We start from the raw sequence: 18,076 nt of genomic DNA on the forward strand, positions 1-18,076 counted from the left end.
ATATCTTTGGTTGGAGCATTTAAGCCATTTACATTTAAAGTGATTATTGATAGATACATATTTAGTGCCATTTTATTATTAGACTATTTTCCTCTGTCTTCTTCTCCTTCTTTTTCCTTCTCCTTCTTCAAGCAAGCCCTTTAACATTTGTTGTAGGGCTTGTTTGGTGTTAACAAATTCCTTTAGCTTTTTCTTGTCTGGGAAGCTCATTATTTCTCCTTTGGTTTTAAACAATAGCCGTGCTGGGTAAAGTAGCCTGGTTGTAGGCCCTTGCTTTTCATCAACTTGAATATTCATACCATTCCCTTCTGACCTGAAATATTTCTGTTGAGAAATCAGGTGACAGTTTAATTAGTTCTCCCTTGAATGTAACTGCTGGGAACTCCCCTGCCTGATTTCAGAAACTGTAACCCCTCATGGCTAAGGCTGAGTAAAAAGACCTTGGGACCATAAGCCACTTAGGAGACAAAGCTTATCTTCCTTATAGGGACACCACCTCTGCCCACTTTCACTTCATCCTTCTTGGCCCCAGATGACTGGTTAGCTAATGATGGGTAAGATTCTGTGAAGGAGGGACAACCTAAGACAGGCATTGTGTGAAGGGGCCCCTGAGGGAAGGACTTGGGGGGCTATAGAAAAAGGGGGTGATGGACCCTTGCCCCTCGGCTTTGACATAGCCTAAGTTCTCATTCTGTCTCCAAGAAGTCTCCTAATCTCTTGGCTGCCTTACTTCCCCTGCCTGACTTAAGCCTGAAACAATGCCTTAAACCTGAAACAATGCTGTAGGTGGGTGAGGCCCTGTTCTGGAAAGGGCAGGTTCTATAGGGTGATCAGGCCTAAGAATGCATAAAATCCTATGAAACCTACTTTGTTAATACCCTCAATTTAAATGATAAGGGTTGAAGCATGAAATGAGTTTTTTCCCCAAAGTTTTATGGCCCGTTAGCTCTCTGAGCCTGACTCAGAATAAACTCTCAGAGTTCTTTGAATGTTATCTATTATTTGACCACTTCTGCCTGACAATGATTGACAAGTTTTATGTATACACTCTGTATTCCTATGCAAGTTAAATCCAATAAAAGCCTACCAAAGCAAGGGTCAGGGTGCTCTCCTCTTGAGAGAGTGGCAGTACCATCCCTTTTTCTCCACAGGACTCAATTGTCCATGTGAATTTGCCTCGTCTCATCCATAACATTGTAGACACTGCAGGCCAGTGTCTGCAACATGTAACCACCTGCTTTACTCTTGTGGCTTTTAGGGTTTTCTCCTTATCTTTAACCCTTGTCATTTTAATTGTGATGTATCTTGGTGTAAACCTCTTTTGTTCCAACTTGTTTGAGACTCTTTGAGCTTCCTGGACTTGTATGACATTTTCCTTCACCAGATTTGGGAATTTTTCAGTCATTATTTCTTCAAATAGGTTCTCGATCCCTTGCTCACTCTCTTTTCCTTCTGTCATTCCCATTATGTGGATGTTGTTATGCTTAATGATATCCAAAATATTTCTTAAGATCTCCTACCTTTCTTAATTTTTTCTTTGTGCTGCTCTTCCTAGGTGTTTTTTCCTATTTTGTCTTACAAATCACTGATTCAATCCTGTTTCATCTAATCTATTGTTTATTTCTTCCAGTGTATTATTTATTTCATATATTGTATTCTTCTGACTGGTCCTTTTTCATGGTTTCTATGTGTTGTTTTTATGGACTTGAGTACCTTAAGGTCATTACTCTAAATTCTGTATCTGACAAATTGCTTGCTTCCATTTCATCTAGCTCTTCTACTGGAGAATTCTCTTGTTCTTTCATTTGAGATCTTTCTTCTTCTCATTTTGGCTACTTCTTTGTATTTGTTTCTATGTATTAGGTAGATCTGCAAAGACTCTTGTGTAGCTTTTGTCAGACACTGCTTGCAAATAGCCCTGGTCAACCCGTTTGGAGCTATCAGTGATTCACTGTGTGTGGTTTCTTCTGCTGGCCTCTGCTGGGCTTGTTTGTGTGAAGAAAGAACCTGGCTGTACACCAAGTCTGGCTTTTATCAGCACATGCTATAGGTAGGGTTAGCTGAAGTCTCATAGAGGCCCAGAGATCCACCTTAATTGTTAAACTACTCAGTGATATAGCCTCTAGTCGTAACCAGCAGTTTGGCTTATGCTCCACAGGGTGGGGTAGAGTAGTAATTCCTGCCTGGGGCTATTGCTTCGCCTCAGGCTGCTGCCATTTGGAGAGGAGTGCTGTGCCTGAAAGAGATGTCTCCTGCAGTATGGGAAATGACTCAGCACAGGGATCTTGGTGGCTGACCCTTCAGTTTGATCCCCAGAGCCACCAGTCCCAGACTCCCCTCATGAGTCTCTAGTCTACTCTTCCCTCCCTCTGCTGGAGCCCAGGGTTAGTGGCTACAAATGAAATTTTGTGCATTGGCACTTTAAGAGGTTCTCTGACTCCCCATCTGTCTCTTTCTGGCAGACATAAACCCTGCTGATTTTCACAGCTAGGTGTTATCTGGGTGCCTTTCCATCTCTGGTGCTGTTGGTTGGGGAGCCTAGCTTGGGGTTTAGACCCCACACTTCTCAGAGGGAACCCCCCAGCCATTGAAATACCCCTCTAGAACTTTAGCTATTGCCTGTGAGAACCCCACCAGCCCTCTTGCACCTCCTCTGTACTCCCTATCAGTCTCATTGTGGTGAAGTGGTTTCTTCTGTTTGTCCATGCTTCTCTCCAGCTAGTGTTCATTTGGTTATTCATTATTATTTTTCTTTTGTTTTGCTGTAATTCCAGATAGGTCCTGGGACCAGGTTATTGTAGCTTCCACTTACTCTTCCACCATATTTAATCTACTCCCTGCTCAGGTTTCAATTCCCTGCCACACCCCAACATTGGTGAAGGACCCCTTAGAGCCAGGCCCTGTGCTGTGTACTTCACATGTATTGCTTCATTTAATTCTCACAAATCCCCTCATTCAACACTTTCCAGTAATACTGGCTTCTTCACTGTTCCCACAATTTATACCATGTTTTCAATCTAGAGCCTTTGCACATGCAGTGCCCTCTGCCTGGAATGCTTTTTCCCGAGGTATGCACATGGCTTTCCCACTAACCTGCTTTAGGTCATCTTTTTAAAATTTATTTATTTATTATTTATTATGTTTTAAGTATTTTATAGTTGTTCAAGTACAACTGTCTGCATTTACCCTCCCACCACTCCCCTCCAACCCAGCCATCCCCATCTCCCTCTCCTGATTCCAGCCTCCTTGGTTTTGTCCATGTGTCCTTTATAGTTGTTTCTGAAAACCCTTCCCCCCTTCCTCTCCATTATTCCTTCCCACCTCCCCTGTGGTTACTGTCAAATTGTTCTTAATTTCAATGTCTTTGGTTATATTTTCCTTGCTTGTTTGTTTTGTTGAATAGGTTCCACTTCAAGGTGAGATCATATGATATTTGTTCCTCACTGCCTGGCATATTTCACTTAGCATGCTACTCTCCAGTTCTATCCATGCTGTCAAAAAGGTTAAGAGCTCCTTCTTTCTTTGTGCTGTGTAGTATTCCATCATGTAAATGTACCATAGTTTTTGGATCCACTCATTTACTGATGGACACTAAGGTTGCTTCCAGGATTTGGCTATTGAAAATTGTTCTGCTATGAACATTGGGGTGCAAAGGTTCTTTTGCATTGAACTTTCAGGGTTCTTAGGGTATAATTCTAGCAGTGGAATTGCTGGGTCAAAAGGCAGATCCATTTTTAGTTTTCGAGGGAAATTCCATACTGTTTTCCACAGTGGCTGCACCAATCTACATTCCCTCCAACAGTGCACGAGGGTTCCCTTTTCTCCACATCCTCTCCAATATTTATTGCTTGTTGATTTGTTTATGATGGCCATTGTGACCAGTGTGAAGTGGTATCTCATTGTGATTTTAATTTCCATCTCTCTAATGACTAGTGATGCTGACCATCTTTTCATATGTCTCTGGGCCCTCTGTATGTCCTCCTTGGAGAAGTGTCTGTTCAGGTCTTTTGCCCATTTTTTAATTGAGTTGTTTATCTTCCTGGAGAGGAGTCATGTGCATTATTTATATATATTGGAGATCAAGCTCTTGTCCAAGGTATCATTGGCAAATATGTTTTCCTATACAGTTGGTTCTCCTTTCATTTTAATGCTGTTTTCTTTAGCCATGCAGAAGCTTTTTAATTTGATGAGGTCCCACTTGTTTATTCTTTCCTTTATATCCCTTACTCTAGGGGACATATCATTGAAAATATTGTTGTGGGTGATATCTGAGATTTTCCTGCCTATGTTCTCATCCAGGACTTTTATGGCATCACAACTTATATTTAAGTCTTTTATCTATCTTGAGTTTATTTTTGTGTATGGTGTAAGTGGGTGATTGAATTTCATTTTTTTTTTTTTTGCATGTTGCTGTCCAGCTCTCCCAACACCATTTGTTGAAGAGGCTATTTTTACTCCATTTTATGTTGCTTCCCCTCTTTGTTGAATATTAATTGACTATAGAAAGTAGGGTTTATTTCTGGTCTCTGTCTTCTGTTCCATTGGTTTTTATGCCAGTACCAGGCTGTTTTGATTACAGTGGTCTCATAATACAGTTTGATATCAGGTATTGTGATCCCTCTTACTTTGTTCTTCTTTCTGAAAATTGTTGCAGCTATTTGGGATCATATATGGTTCCATATAAATTTTTGAAATGTTTGTTCTGTATCTGTGAAATATGTCATTGGTACTTTAATAGGGATTGCATTGAATCTATAAATTGCTTTGGGTAATATGGACATTTTGATGATGTTAATTCTTCCAATCCATGATCATGGTATATGCTTCCATTTGTTTGTGTCTTCCTTAATTTCTTTCTTCAGTGTTGTGTAGTTTTCTGAGTGTAGGTCTTTTACATCCTTGGTTAGGTTTATTCCTAGATACTTTATTTTTCTTATTGCTATACAAAATGGGATTTTTCTCCTGATTTTGGTTTCTGATATTTCATTGTTAGTGTACAAAAATGCCTTTGATTTCTGAATACTGACTTTGTATCCTGCTATTGTGCCAAATTCACTTATTAGATGGAGTAGTTTTTTGGTGGAGTCTATAGGATTTTCTATGTATACTATTGTGTCATCTGCAAACAATGACAGTTTTGCTTCCCATCTTTCTGATTTGGAAGCCTTTTATTTCTTTTTCTTGTTGATTGCTGTGGCTAGGCCTTCTAATACTATGTTGAACAGAAGTGTGAAAGTGGACAACATTGTCTGTTCCTGATCTTAGTGGGAAAGTTTTTGCCCATTGAGTATGATATTGGCTGTGGGTCTCTCATATATGGCCTTTATTATGTTGAGGAATGCTGCCTCTGTTCCCATTTTGCTGAGTGTTTTTATCTTATCAAATGCCTTTTCTGCATCTATTGATATAATCATGTGATTTTTGTCTTTCCTTTTGTTTATGTGATGTATTATGTTTATTGATTTGTGAATATTATACCATCCTTGCATACCTGGGATGAATCCCAGCTGGTCATGGTGCATGATCTTTTTAATGTATTACTGGATGCAGTTTACCAATATTTTGTTGATAATTTTAGCATCTATGTTCATCAGCAATAATGGCCTGTAGTTTTCTTTATTATGTCTTTATCTAGTTTTTGGATTAGGATGATACTGGCTTCATTAAAAGAGTTTGGAAGTCTTCCCTCTTCTTGGATTTTTTTGGAATAGTCTGTAAAGGATAGGGATTAGCTCTTCCTTAAATGTTTTGTAAAAATTTTCCTGTGAAACCGTCTGGTCCAGGGCTTTGGTGTGTCGAGAATTTTTTGATTACTGCTTCAAATTTGTCAGCTGTTATTGGTCTGTTCAAGCTTTCTGCTTCTCCTTCATTCAGTTTTGAGAGATTATATTTTTCTAGAAATTTTTCCATTTCACCTAGATATTCAAATTTCTTGGCATATAGTTCTTTGTGGTAATTTCTTACAATCCTTTGCATTTCTCTGGTATCAGTTGCAGTCTCTCCTCTTTCATTTCTGATTGTGTTTATTTGGGTCTTCTCTCTTTTTTTTCTTGATGAGTCTGCTTAAAGGCTTGTAGATTTTTATATTTTCAAAAATGTTTTTTGTTTTTTTTTAGATTTTTGTATTTATTCACTTTTTTAGAGAGGGAAGAGAGGGGAGAGAGAGAGAGAGAGAGAGAGAGAGAGAGAGAGAGAGATCAATGTGCGGTTGCTGGGGGTTATGGCCTGCAACCCAAGCATGTACCCTGGCTGGGAATCGAACCTGCGACACTTTGGTTCGCAGCTCGCACTCAGTCCACTGAGCTATGCCAGCCGGGAGATTTTTATATTTTTAAAGAACCAGCTCCTGGATTTATTGATCCTTAGAATTGTGCTTTTAGTCTTTATATCATTTAATTGTGCTCTGATCTTGGTTATTTCCTTCCTTCTACTTGCTCTGGGATGTCTTTGTTGTTGTTCCACCAGTTCTTGTAGGTGTAGGGTTTAGATAATCTTTTAATAAGGTCTTCCTTGACTGCTATATTTTGAATTGTGATCCCTCTCTACAACCTCGACACTCTAGCTAACCTCATAAATGAATCACACTTATCACTATGAAACATGTGCATATTTACTTACTTATGTTGTTATTTGTCTCCATGAGGGTCAAGATTCTTGTCTGTTTGTTCTGTGCTGTATTCCCAGAATCTAGCACCATTCACAGTACCTAGTAGGTACTCAATAAATATCTGTGGACTAAATGAATCATCCCATGAAGTAGCTGCTATTCATAATCCCCACTTTGTAACCAGAGGCACAGAGAATTAATGTTAATTTGCTTTATACCACACAGATGGGATTCAAACACAAGAGAGTCTGATTTTACAACTCTAACTTGAAAACATTACACTACACCTCCTTTCTGACAGAGAAGGCTTCTTGGTGAGCCAACAGTAAACTCCCAAACTGGAACTGCCTTTGGAACTGGAAGCTTCCTGACCATTTACCTGGCTCTAGCCCCTGACCCTGAGAAGCAAAGGGGGAGCTGCAGTCAGGGTGTAAAAGCCAGTGTGAAGAGTGTTTTGGCCTCTAAGCTGGTGACATGTGAATGGGCCCCAACCCTGCCCATGCAGCATCCCACAAGCTTTCCAGACAGAAATTTCTCAGAGACTAGAGAAAGCCAAAATCTGCACTCTTCTCTACTATGGCCACTATTCATTGAACACTTGCTTTATGCATACTACCATGTGAGGAATTTAACATAAATTATTGAATTTAATCCTCCAGCAACCCTGTAAGTTAGGTATTTCTGTTAGCACTTCTGTAATTTCATGTCTTCAGTTATTAAATGATAATAAACTATTAGGAAGAATATGGTAAAACTATTATTATAATTGTGGCCCTAAAGACATTGAAGACTTTAAGTGCCTCTGATAGATACATGAAATACATCAAATGGAAAAGTTGTTTCAACTTTGTAATAGGCAAAATTCTAAGGTGGCCACTGTAATTCCCATACTATGGTATTTATATTCTTATATAAGCCCTTCTCCTTAAATGTGGGTGGAGCCTGTTACTTGTTTCAAACAAATACAATATTACAAATGTAGTAGGATCTTACAGATGTAAGTAAGGCCTCTAATCAAGTAGTTAACTTAGAGTTAATTAAGAATTGTTTGGGGTGGGCTTGACCTTAATTAGATGAGCCCTTTAAAAGAGGTTCCAGGCCTTCCTAGAAAGAAGAGACTCAAAGAAGTCAGATTCTTTCTTCTGATAGCCTTGAAGAAGGAGCTGCCATGAGTTCTACTGCAGCAAGAAAATGAATTGTGCCAACAACCACATTAGTTTGTAAAAGGATCTTGAGCCTTAGACGAGATACTGGCCCCAGCCAATACCCTGATTACAGCCTTGTGAAACCCTGAGCAGAAGACTCAGCAAAGTTGTCCCCAGATTCCTGACCCATGAAAACTCCAATTATACATGTGTGTTGTTTTAGGCCATGAACTTTGGGGTGATCTGTTGCACAGCAACAGAAAACAAATTTAAAGTTCATGAGTCTAACTCATGTCCTCTTTAAAAAATTCTAACTTAGTCACACTTTAAGAAGAGGTTGAAAAGATTCAGTAAGTAAGTGCTTTAGCTATTTCAGCATTATTTTAGTAGTGGTACAAAACTTGGGGTCTGCAATGAGCTAGACTTGAGTTCTGGGACGAGCCCCAACACTTATTAGCTATTTGACTTTAGATAACTCATTCAATTCATATCCAGTAAATCTCTTGCTGTTTTTAAGATTCTCTCTTTATCTTTAACTTTTGGCATTTTAGTTATAATATGTTGGAGTTGGCCTCTTTGCTTCTTTTTTTAATTGTTTATACTATTACAGTTGTCCCCACTTTTTCTCCCTCTTCCCACCTCCACCAAACCCCATCTTCTCCCCTCCCACAGGCAATCTCCATACTGTTGTCTGTCTTCATGGATCATGTATAAATGTTCATTGGCTAATCCCTTTGCCATCTTTCATCCAGTCTTCCCTCCCCTCCAGCATCTGTAAGTCTGTTCCATGTATCTAAACTTCAGTTTCTATTTTGTTCATTAGATTCCACATACAAGTGAGATCATGTGGTACATTTCACTTCTGCCTTTGAAAATCAAACAAGTACAAACAAGTACATCACAAGGTACAAACAAGTGATCCAATTGTTTTGCATCACCCAGAAATCCAACTGCAAGGGAAAATGGGAAATGTAGCTTCTAGCTTTCCATCCTCTGAAGGTATATCAGAAATGTAAAATAGAAACTAAATGAGCTAAAACACAATATTCTCACAAACTGATTTTGAGATACTTTGCTGCCCTTGCATAGCTATGGCATTTAGGAGCTTCCTGCCCTATGGTCAGATAGACCCATTGTCCTAAAGATGTCTTTGTACTAAATATGTCCATCATTGTCTGCCCTGCCAACAGCAATACAAGCTTCAGGAGAAATGTCCTGTCCCATAGCCTTGTTGAGAGCAGACACTGCATTTTCTTTCAGCCTTTCACCCATAAACCAAGCCAGAAAAAAAACTTTCCCTGATCCTCATATGTCTGACACATTTCTCTCCCAAGCTTTATAGTCAGGCTTGGGAAAGAGTCATCTGTTTCCCTTCTCTGTCTCCTTGTTTACAAATGACTCCTCCATCCACTGCAATCTAGCCATTGCCTCTGACATTCCATTTGGTTTGGCCCAACAGAATAGACTGACCCGGATTCAATTACTGGCTCAGTCATTCACTTGATATATGATCTTGGGCAAATTATATAGCTCTCTTGTCCTCAGTTTCCTCTTCTATAAAAGGGGATAATATCTGTGCTACAGTGTCATGGTGCAGATTAATGATTGCGACATAAATCACCAAAACTTAGCCAAGGTGGCTAAGAAAGGACCCAGAGCCAGAAAAGTCCAATGAAGGGCTTTTATTCAAGTCAGGACACAGTGATCAGGTGGGCTGGCTCTGAATGGACAGCAGCCCCAAGGAAAAGGGTAGAAGGGCTTGCAAGGTATGTATCAGACCCTGGGGGAGGGTGAGTCACCCTGCTGATCTGCTCCAGGTGTCCTGGGTATCTGATCGTGGATGGCTGATTCCGTATAAAGCTCAAGGGACAGGGGATGGGGCAGTGAGAATTCAACTGGTTCCAGCAGGATGCCAGCAGCTATGCCTCAGTTTCTTCTGATACCAGGAATCTCATGGTAAGGTATTTAGCTGGCGACTTATACTTTCTTTGTTCCAGATTAGGCAGTGGCTTAGGTCCATGTCCCAGTACATTCCAACACATATGGGTATTACTTCTTCATGACGCTAAGCTTCTTGATAGCAACAATCATATTTTAAAGGGGCATAGGACAATCTGATGAAGCCTTTTTGGACTGACATTTTGATAAAATAGCAACAAAATGTCACCATATCTCTGAAAATATCCTTACTGAGAATTTAACATCCTTTATCTCCCACATTTCCTTGCACAGTGTTGATGCATAATAGAAACTCTATCAATGTTTGTTAATGATAGAAATGATGAACTAATTTCTTTATCTAAATTGTACTCTCTTGAGGGAAGATAGTTTTTTTTGTTACTAAGATTTCATATGGTTTATTATTTCAAAAATAAATATTAATTTTATCATGATATTTTTCAAGAGACAAGCAATATCTGGTGATGGATAATTCCTTCATTTATCCAAATTCTCAGATTTGGGTGAAATCTGAAGCAAAGCTGAACTCAAGGATTCCAGTAAGAAGACTAGCTCTTTAATGTTTAAAACACACCACGAAAAATTTATTCCACAACTTGATTCAGAGTTAAATTAGATAGAGGACAAGGATTATGAAGATCCCTTATGCTCCTTTATGCTCTACTTAAATCTAGTTTCAAATGTTAATGAAGCCAGGCAACCTTCTTCCTCCTTTGTGTGCATGTGTGTGCATGTGTGTGCATATTTAATGAACAGGAGAAGCAGGAATAGGTGGTTAGCCCTGTCTGAAGTAGGAAAAGAAAATGGCCTACCCCAGAGAATCTGCATCAAAGATTTCCTACAGCACAGTGATGAAGAAATAGAGTTTAGGCTTTCAAAAATATGGATTGTGTTCCAAATCTAAGCTCCACTGTCTGGTTTAGGTTAGCAAGTTCTTTAACCCCTCTGAAAATTCTCTAACCCCTCTGAGACTCAGTTTCCTCATCTGGAAGATGGGGATGATTATAGTACCTCTCCCCAAGGATGGTAATTAAGTTTAAATGAGAGAATTTGTGGTAGGCAGTTAGACAGACATAGGCAGAGCAAGGACAATGTGCCAGGAACAGAAGGTCACCAGAGTGGAATGCCCAGGTGCCTAGCAATGGGCAAAACTGGGAAAACAAAGACCCCCCCCCTCCAGGGTGACCTTTCCTGCCTTAGCATATCACTGACCATGCTGTTTACCCTCCCCTGACATTTTCTACCCTGGCAAGTTGCTAGTCATGTGGTTTAGATCCCCTTAGAGGGAGAATGAACAAGGGGGCCAGAGAACAGCCCTTAAGCATTAAGCCCCCAGGACAATGAGGTTGTTACCCACCTCATCTAAGCCTCAGTTTTGTTTTAGCTCCAGGCATAGAAAGCAGCAAAACCAGAGAAGCACCACCATGGCTGATATAATGACAAATGAACCTCTGCTCTGGTTCTTACCAATCAGTGTAGACCACGACCCTGAGAGGACATACCAGGAAACCTGATGAATATTCTATTCATATCCTACCCTCAGACCTCCCTCAAAATTTCCACCCTTAAAAGCCCTTAGGAGGTGGACCCAGCACATTCTACTTCTGTGAGCAAGCCCACACATTTTTCTCCCCCTTTTCTCCCTGCCAGGTGTGTTATCTTTGCCTTCCTTTCTCCTAAGCTCCAAGGACCCTTCTTTTGTCTCTGTAATTTGTTTTCTGAGCCCATTTCTTCTACTGTTCATTTCTTCTACCTCTGTGACTTTCTAAATAAACTTCTGTTATAGTTTGAGTCTTAACTCTGAATTCTTTCCTAGCCAGATCTCAACTACTAAAGTTGCTGAACCAAAGTCTGGTCTGACTCCACCAGTCTAACACCCAGTGCTGTTTTCACTGCTGCCAACAAATTTACATAAAATCCTTAGCACATGCTTAGTAGTAACAAATGCTAGCTGTTTATATCACAAGTAGAATTCTCTATGAACAAGAGTATATTAATGCCTAACTTGATATCATGGTCATCGTGAAGCTACATCCATGTCTTGGAAACAATCCAAAACACTGCTTACTGATAAGAATAAGCACTCCTGTGTGAGAGTCAGATTTTAAAGACCCTATTTATTTAGAAGCCCTTGGGATATAACTATCATTTTGTGAAATCAAAGGTATGTCTGTGCTAGGAATGCCTTTGGACAAAGGCTTGATGTTAAATATTATGTTATTCATGTAATGGGGTACAGAATGAGGGTCCCCTGAAAATAGGAGAAAATCCACAAACCTTTGGTTGGGAGAAGGGGGAAGTGGATGATATGGCATTTAAGATATTTTATATAACAATGCAAGTTAATAGCTGTGCGTTTCTTGAATGGAGAGGCTGCAGCCCGGGGTGGAAGGTGTATGTGACTTTAGAGCATATAGTGACTCATGCCATAGCCAGGGGAAGTGGATGCCCACCCCAGATGTCCCTGCATCATGGGGAACTCTTGTCCTGACTAAAGATGGTAGCCGAAAGAAGGTAAAATATATGGAGGAACTGGCAAAAGTGGCACATCATAGGAGGGACCAGATATGAGGTCACATAGGAAGTTCTAGGCTGAGCATTTAAAATAAGGATGATGAAGTCCCATTTGTTTATGGGGGGGAATGGAGACAACTGTACTGGAACAACAATAAAAGTGTGGAAAAAATAAAATAAGGATGGGCTGAGAGAGAAAGATGAAGAAGCCATACAGGCTGAGAGAGAGTCAGCAGCCATGTGGTCTGAAAGGGTATAGGGCAGGGCCCGGTCCACCATGAGGTCTGGTGTGTAAGGAGAATCCATAAAGTTTGGAGAAGAAGAGGCCATAGTGGGCTGAGAGAAAGGAAGCAGCTGTGTGGTCTGAAAGGGTGTAAGGAGAGAGATGATGGAGCTGTGCAGGTACCTGCCTAACCAAGCATGGATTCATGGGAGATGTTTGGAGCTGAACTGAAGATTCCTGCTTCTCTGAAGGATGCATGGAGAAGCCACTCTCTTGGGACATATGTCTCTCTGGATTCCACCATGATCTTGTGTAACACAGCACATACTTCCCTGAACCACTACATGGAGGCTGGGAACAGCGCACCCCAGATCCAGAAGAAGAGAGTCGCTGCAAGAGGATGGCAACTTTGAAACCCGCAAGTGCACATTCCAGAGGGGTTAGAGACCTGTTTGCACAGTTGTCTTAGGAGCAGATAAGGATATGGGGAACCTCTGGGCATGGTTTTGGTTTGTAGCCTTTTGGGGGGCATGAGAAGTACTGGGTCTTGTGGGAGAGGATGGCTATGGGCAGGAGTGCCCTCAGCCTCTCTGAAGTAGGAACTCTATAAATAAAACCTGTTTCCTTCAACACTAATGGTTAGGTCATGTGTTAGGGCACCACGTGGCCAAGCCTCAGTTTGCTCAGTTATAGTCATAATAAAATATTATGCTTTCTCCAATGGGTTAGTGATATTTTGGTTGGGTGGATTGAGCAAGAATTAGAGGTGTTTTTGTTTTTGTTTTAGGAATAAGTATTTACTTAGAGGACTGAAAGATGCTTGGTCTTAATGGAGTTCCTATATTGGGGGCTAGTTCTAGATGTAAAATACATCCTTCCTTTTGGGAAAGGTAAAATCCAGAGCTAACCTATCTGGGTTATTTATAAGGCTTGGAACAGTGGTGTCTGATTCAGTAGGTCTGGTATACAGGTTAAGAATTTACATTACTGACAATTCCCAAGTGGTGCTAATACTGATGTTCTAGGGAGGCACTTGGAGAACCACTGCACTAAAAATGAAGTGAAGGAATAATAGCCCCTTCCACATGAGTAGTATATTTTATTTTTACCAATCCTGTTTACATCTATGATCACATTTGAACTTCACTGATGTCATGTTTAGGCAAAAAATATTGTGGAGATCAATTGCTAATGAGAAATAAATGGGAATTCTCAAACTTTAAAATTTGCAGTATATTATGATCTGTATCTTATAAATTGATATCACATCTGTGGGGAGAAAATAGGCTCTGAGGGCACACTCTAAAAAGAGATGAGGAATGTGAGTTACTTGTGCCTATACTCTTTCCCCACTGTATCCAGGAAAACCTTGCCTTTCAATCACAGCATTCTTTTTCCATTGGGTCCAGATTTCTCATAACCCTTGTGATCAAGGTATTCCATCCAGGCAGCCACTACCAGTCAATCAGGGTTGACACATACTGCTATGTCCCAATCATTTTCCAAAGGGACGTGAAGATGAACTAGGTAGAATGGAACTATGTGAATTACCAACTGTAACTTAAACTGAAAGTGTAATCACAAGATATAGGGATTATGGTGACCTTCCAGGTGCTTCAGCAGTCTATAAAGTCCTTTATTGGTGAAGAAAGCTATTCTGGTAAATGAACTATTCATGGAAACAGCATATCTGATAATGTGTAACTGTAAAATACTAAACAACAAAAAAAGCAATTAGAATTTTCATGTAAACTGCCTCACAACTATATTATTGATTTGTTGATCTGTACTTTATTCCTTAGTGAGATATATATGTTCTGAAAAGCCTCAGTAGCTTTTTCTTTGATTCTGAGATTTTGTTTTTCTGTAAATTTTAGATTTTTACATGTTAATAATCTCTTGCACATACACAACAAAGGCATTTTCCATTTGTCACTTTGTCTTATCTTCCTAATACATTTGTGAGACAAGTAAAGCTGCCAAATTTCAGATAAGAAAATTGAGGCTCTTAAAGATTAAATAGCCTGTCCAAAGTCACACAGCCAGCAAGTATTAGAGCCTGAACAATTATCTTTATCCTCAGCCTCTTGAAGTAATGTTCTCCCCACTCTACAACCTGAGTATGTGTAGTATCTGTAATTGTTCCATTGAAAAAATGTGACTTCCCCACTGGCCATTCAAATCTATACTGTGGCACCTATGCTTTATTCCTCCCCTGGATGAGAACCAGGGGTAGTTCTGTGACTTTTCTGGTCACACTTGAATAATGAAAAATTCTCTTACCAATTCAGGTCACAAAATATTATGTGCCCCATTTTCAGTAAAGAGGCCAATCCCACTTAAGAGTAAAAATTACAACAACATACATGTTTTTGATGGATGAATAAAGAAAATGTGATATATGTTGGACTAAGGAGTCTAAACTTTGTCTTAAAGACAATGGGTAGCAGTTGCATTATCAGAATCACATTTTTAATGAGCTCTCTGCCAAGTGAGGATGAGGGATGGGTACAGCAAACTATACAAGTTAGAGGACAATTAAGGTGATTATGTAAGAAGTAATAAGAACATGAACTACAGTAATGTTTGTAGTGATGAGAAGGGGAGGAATTCAAAGCACAAAAAGTAGAATAGACAGCAGGATTTGCATTGGTTGATTGAATTGAGAGGGGGCAGTTAGGGAGAGGAGTACATAAAGAATGGAGCTCAGGTTTCTGGGTTATATAACAGAGCATTTGGTTCTATCCCTGAGATAAGGAAGATGAAAGAGGGGCATTGACTAAAAGTTAAAAGAAAGACCATGAGTGTGGTTTACACATGTGGAGTTTGCAATGTCATTGGCATATTCATATAAATATTCAATAACCAATCTTGAACAGAGGAATGAGTTTGAGATGGATAATAGAGATGGGCAATCAATATCCTATAGATGTAGTTAAAGCAGCGATTTTTGACAAATTCATCCATGCAGTATGAACAAGGAAATAAGGGATAAAAAAAAATCATGATTCTGGTAATATACAAGAGAAGAGAAAGATGAAAAAGGTTATGAGGGGTGGCTAAAGTTTTCGAGGAAAACAGAGATAGTAAAGTCACAAATACAGCTCTCATTTATAAAGGCCTTGCAGTGTGCCAGAAGCTGGCATAGGTAATATTACTACATCAATTTGAAATGAGAGGAAACTGGATGGGACTCAGAATGACATGTTGTTAATTACTATACTTTCCTGACTTGCATAAGAAACCAAGCAGAAGAGAGTTTCAGAGGAAGGATTAGCCAATATCAAATGCTTCAGAGATTAAGTAGAGTGAGGATGAAAATATGTCCTTTAGTTTTGCCAAGAGCCAGACAACAGTTGATTAATTGACGAGTGGGAGGTAAGGAAGAAAATGCTTTCAAGGATATATGACTTCATCAAGACCTTGTCTGTGATGAAGAGGAGGGGTATTATAAAGGAGGCCATAGAGTCATGAGAGAAAGTGCTTTGTTTTGTTTTGTTTTGGGTTTTTTTGCTTTTAATATGGAAATGTATGTTGAAATGCTAAATTGGAAGGAACCTGTGAAGAGAAAACTTGAATGTGTAAGTTATAAATGGGATAATTGATGGCCTGAGGTCCCAGGAAAGTCAGCACAATTGATGACCAAAGCACAGGATGACTCTAGAGAGCACTAGTATCATCACTTCCTTTGGAATGGGGAATAAAGAGGGAAGGCTGAAATCATATTCAGGAAAAAATTACAGAAATTGAAGAAAATCCTACTCAATGGTCTCTATTTTCTCTGAAATAGGAGGTCTACCCATCCACTCTACCCTTTTCCATCCTTCACTGTAAGCAGGAGGCTGACCTCTGTGACACTTCAGTTTGAGTTTGGACAATGGGAAGCATCAGCAGGAGATAGTGGAGTGTAAGGTGACTTGAGGCCTGGGTATTTATTCCCCTAGTTCCCTCCTTACTGCTTTGCTTCAGGTCAAATTTCTTGAAGGTCACTATTTCTTTCTACCAAAGGTCACAGTTCCTGACAGTAGTCCTCTGCAATTTCTGATGACTACTAGCTTTCCTATCCCCCAAATCCTAAGGATTTAACACTCCCCACTATTGCTAGCCTCAGGATCTGCACTATGATGTGTTGGTTTGTAAATGTTTTTTTCATTAAACTCATTTTAATTATCCAGTTTGAATGTAACATATGATTCCTGCCAGGACCCAGACTGATAAAGAAGGCAAAGTAATTTACTGAGAATGAGGAAGGTGATACGAGGAGTAGTTTAAAGAGAATGGAGAAAGTTTGAAATAACTGTCATGGGGAATGGACTAGGGAGCTGATAAAGGACATGCAAAATTGCTGGGCAATGTTGAGAAAAAGCTCCATCTGAGGCTGGAAGGTGCCCTTATATAGAATCAGGGAAAACTGTTGATTGTCTTCATTCGTGGTAAGAATTTTGCCAAAGGCCAAATAACTTCAGAGTATTAATAAAAAATAGTTGAAAAGCAGGCTGACTTAAGAACAAGACTGGAAAGAGAAATCATACAGTTAACTGTTTGCTGACAGGCTGGGAAAAATGGATAATGTAATGACTATATTTCTCCTTACAAGTGTGCAATCAAAACAATCATTTCAAAACAGATTGGTTAAAGAGTTCAAACTTCTTCACATCTCAGTCACACATGCTGGGCCCAGACTAGGATGAGACAAGCAAAGTGCCTAGAGCATAAAATTTAAGGAGGCACTCACTGCTAAGTGCCAATCCTGCCAGACCCTGAAAATGAGTGCCTCCTTAAATTTTGCACCCTTTGTTCTCCCCTTTCTCAGCCTAGCCTAGTTCGAAGAGTCCTGATCCCAGAGACAACTATTAACAATTTGGCACATTTCCTTCTGGTTTGTTCTCTTAATCATTTATCTATTACACTAAGTTGAGGTCATACTGCTTATACAACTTTAGATCCAGCCTCATTTACTTGGCATAATGAAATCGAATCTTTTTTAGAATTGCTTCTATTATATCCCTGTTCACTGGTAATACATATTAATTGTAGCCAAACCAAACAACACACATAATCAAAAAGAAGAAAAAAGAGTCATCTATAATCTCACCATCCAAAGACAATGACTGTTATCACTTTGCTGCACACTGACATTGATTCATGAATCAAAAAAATATTTCTGCTATAGAAATATACTACCAGTTTATGGAAGGCTGTGCAGAAAATGTTTATAGTTAGGTGAAACTGGGAGAAGAGTTTGGGCAAAAAAGAAAAGGCACCAGTTTTCTGTTTTGAATAGAAAACAGAAATACGCTGTCTATGGATCCTACATTTTACTCCCAGTATCAGAGGCTATTATCCCACCCAAGTGAAAAGATTTAATCTGTGAGGAAATTATATAGAAAAAAGTTTTTTTTTTTAAAATCCTGCTTGTTTGAATCTTTATAATAATTACTTAATGGACTTTTGACACTTTCTAAGCTTGTTTTCAGGGGCAACTGTTGTGCCTGTAGTCCTCCAAGTGAAACATATGTGATGTCATGTTCCCAGGTGAGAGTCAGAATGCCTGGTCATGGCCACACTAAATGTAATTATGATCATTTTTAGTTATATGTAATCACCATTTATAGAAGTATTTTAGAT

The 18,076-nt window shown here is 39.5% G+C and overlaps 1 long non-coding RNA gene across 1 annotated transcript; it reads right to left on the bottom strand.

Annotated features, from left to right (window-relative positions):
• Positions 1–979: 979 nt before the first annotated feature.
• LOC118498434 lies at positions 980–17,748 on the bottom strand. The gene is made up of 3 exons (XR_004900924.1): positions 17,738–17,748; positions 11,589–11,594; positions 980–1,083 (listed from the first exon to the last, which is right to left on the bottom strand). It is a non-coding gene; the product is annotated as an uncharacterized LOC118498434 (long non-coding RNA).
• Between the last annotated feature and the right edge of the window lie 328 nt (positions 17,749–18,076).

This window comes from Phyllostomus discolor, chromosome X (assembly GCF_004126475.2).
Source record: "Phyllostomus discolor isolate MPI-MPIP mPhyDis1 chromosome X, mPhyDis1.pri.v3, whole genome shotgun sequence".
In the NCBI taxonomy this organism is placed as follows: domain Eukaryota; kingdom Metazoa; phylum Chordata; class Mammalia; order Chiroptera; family Phyllostomidae; genus Phyllostomus; species Phyllostomus discolor.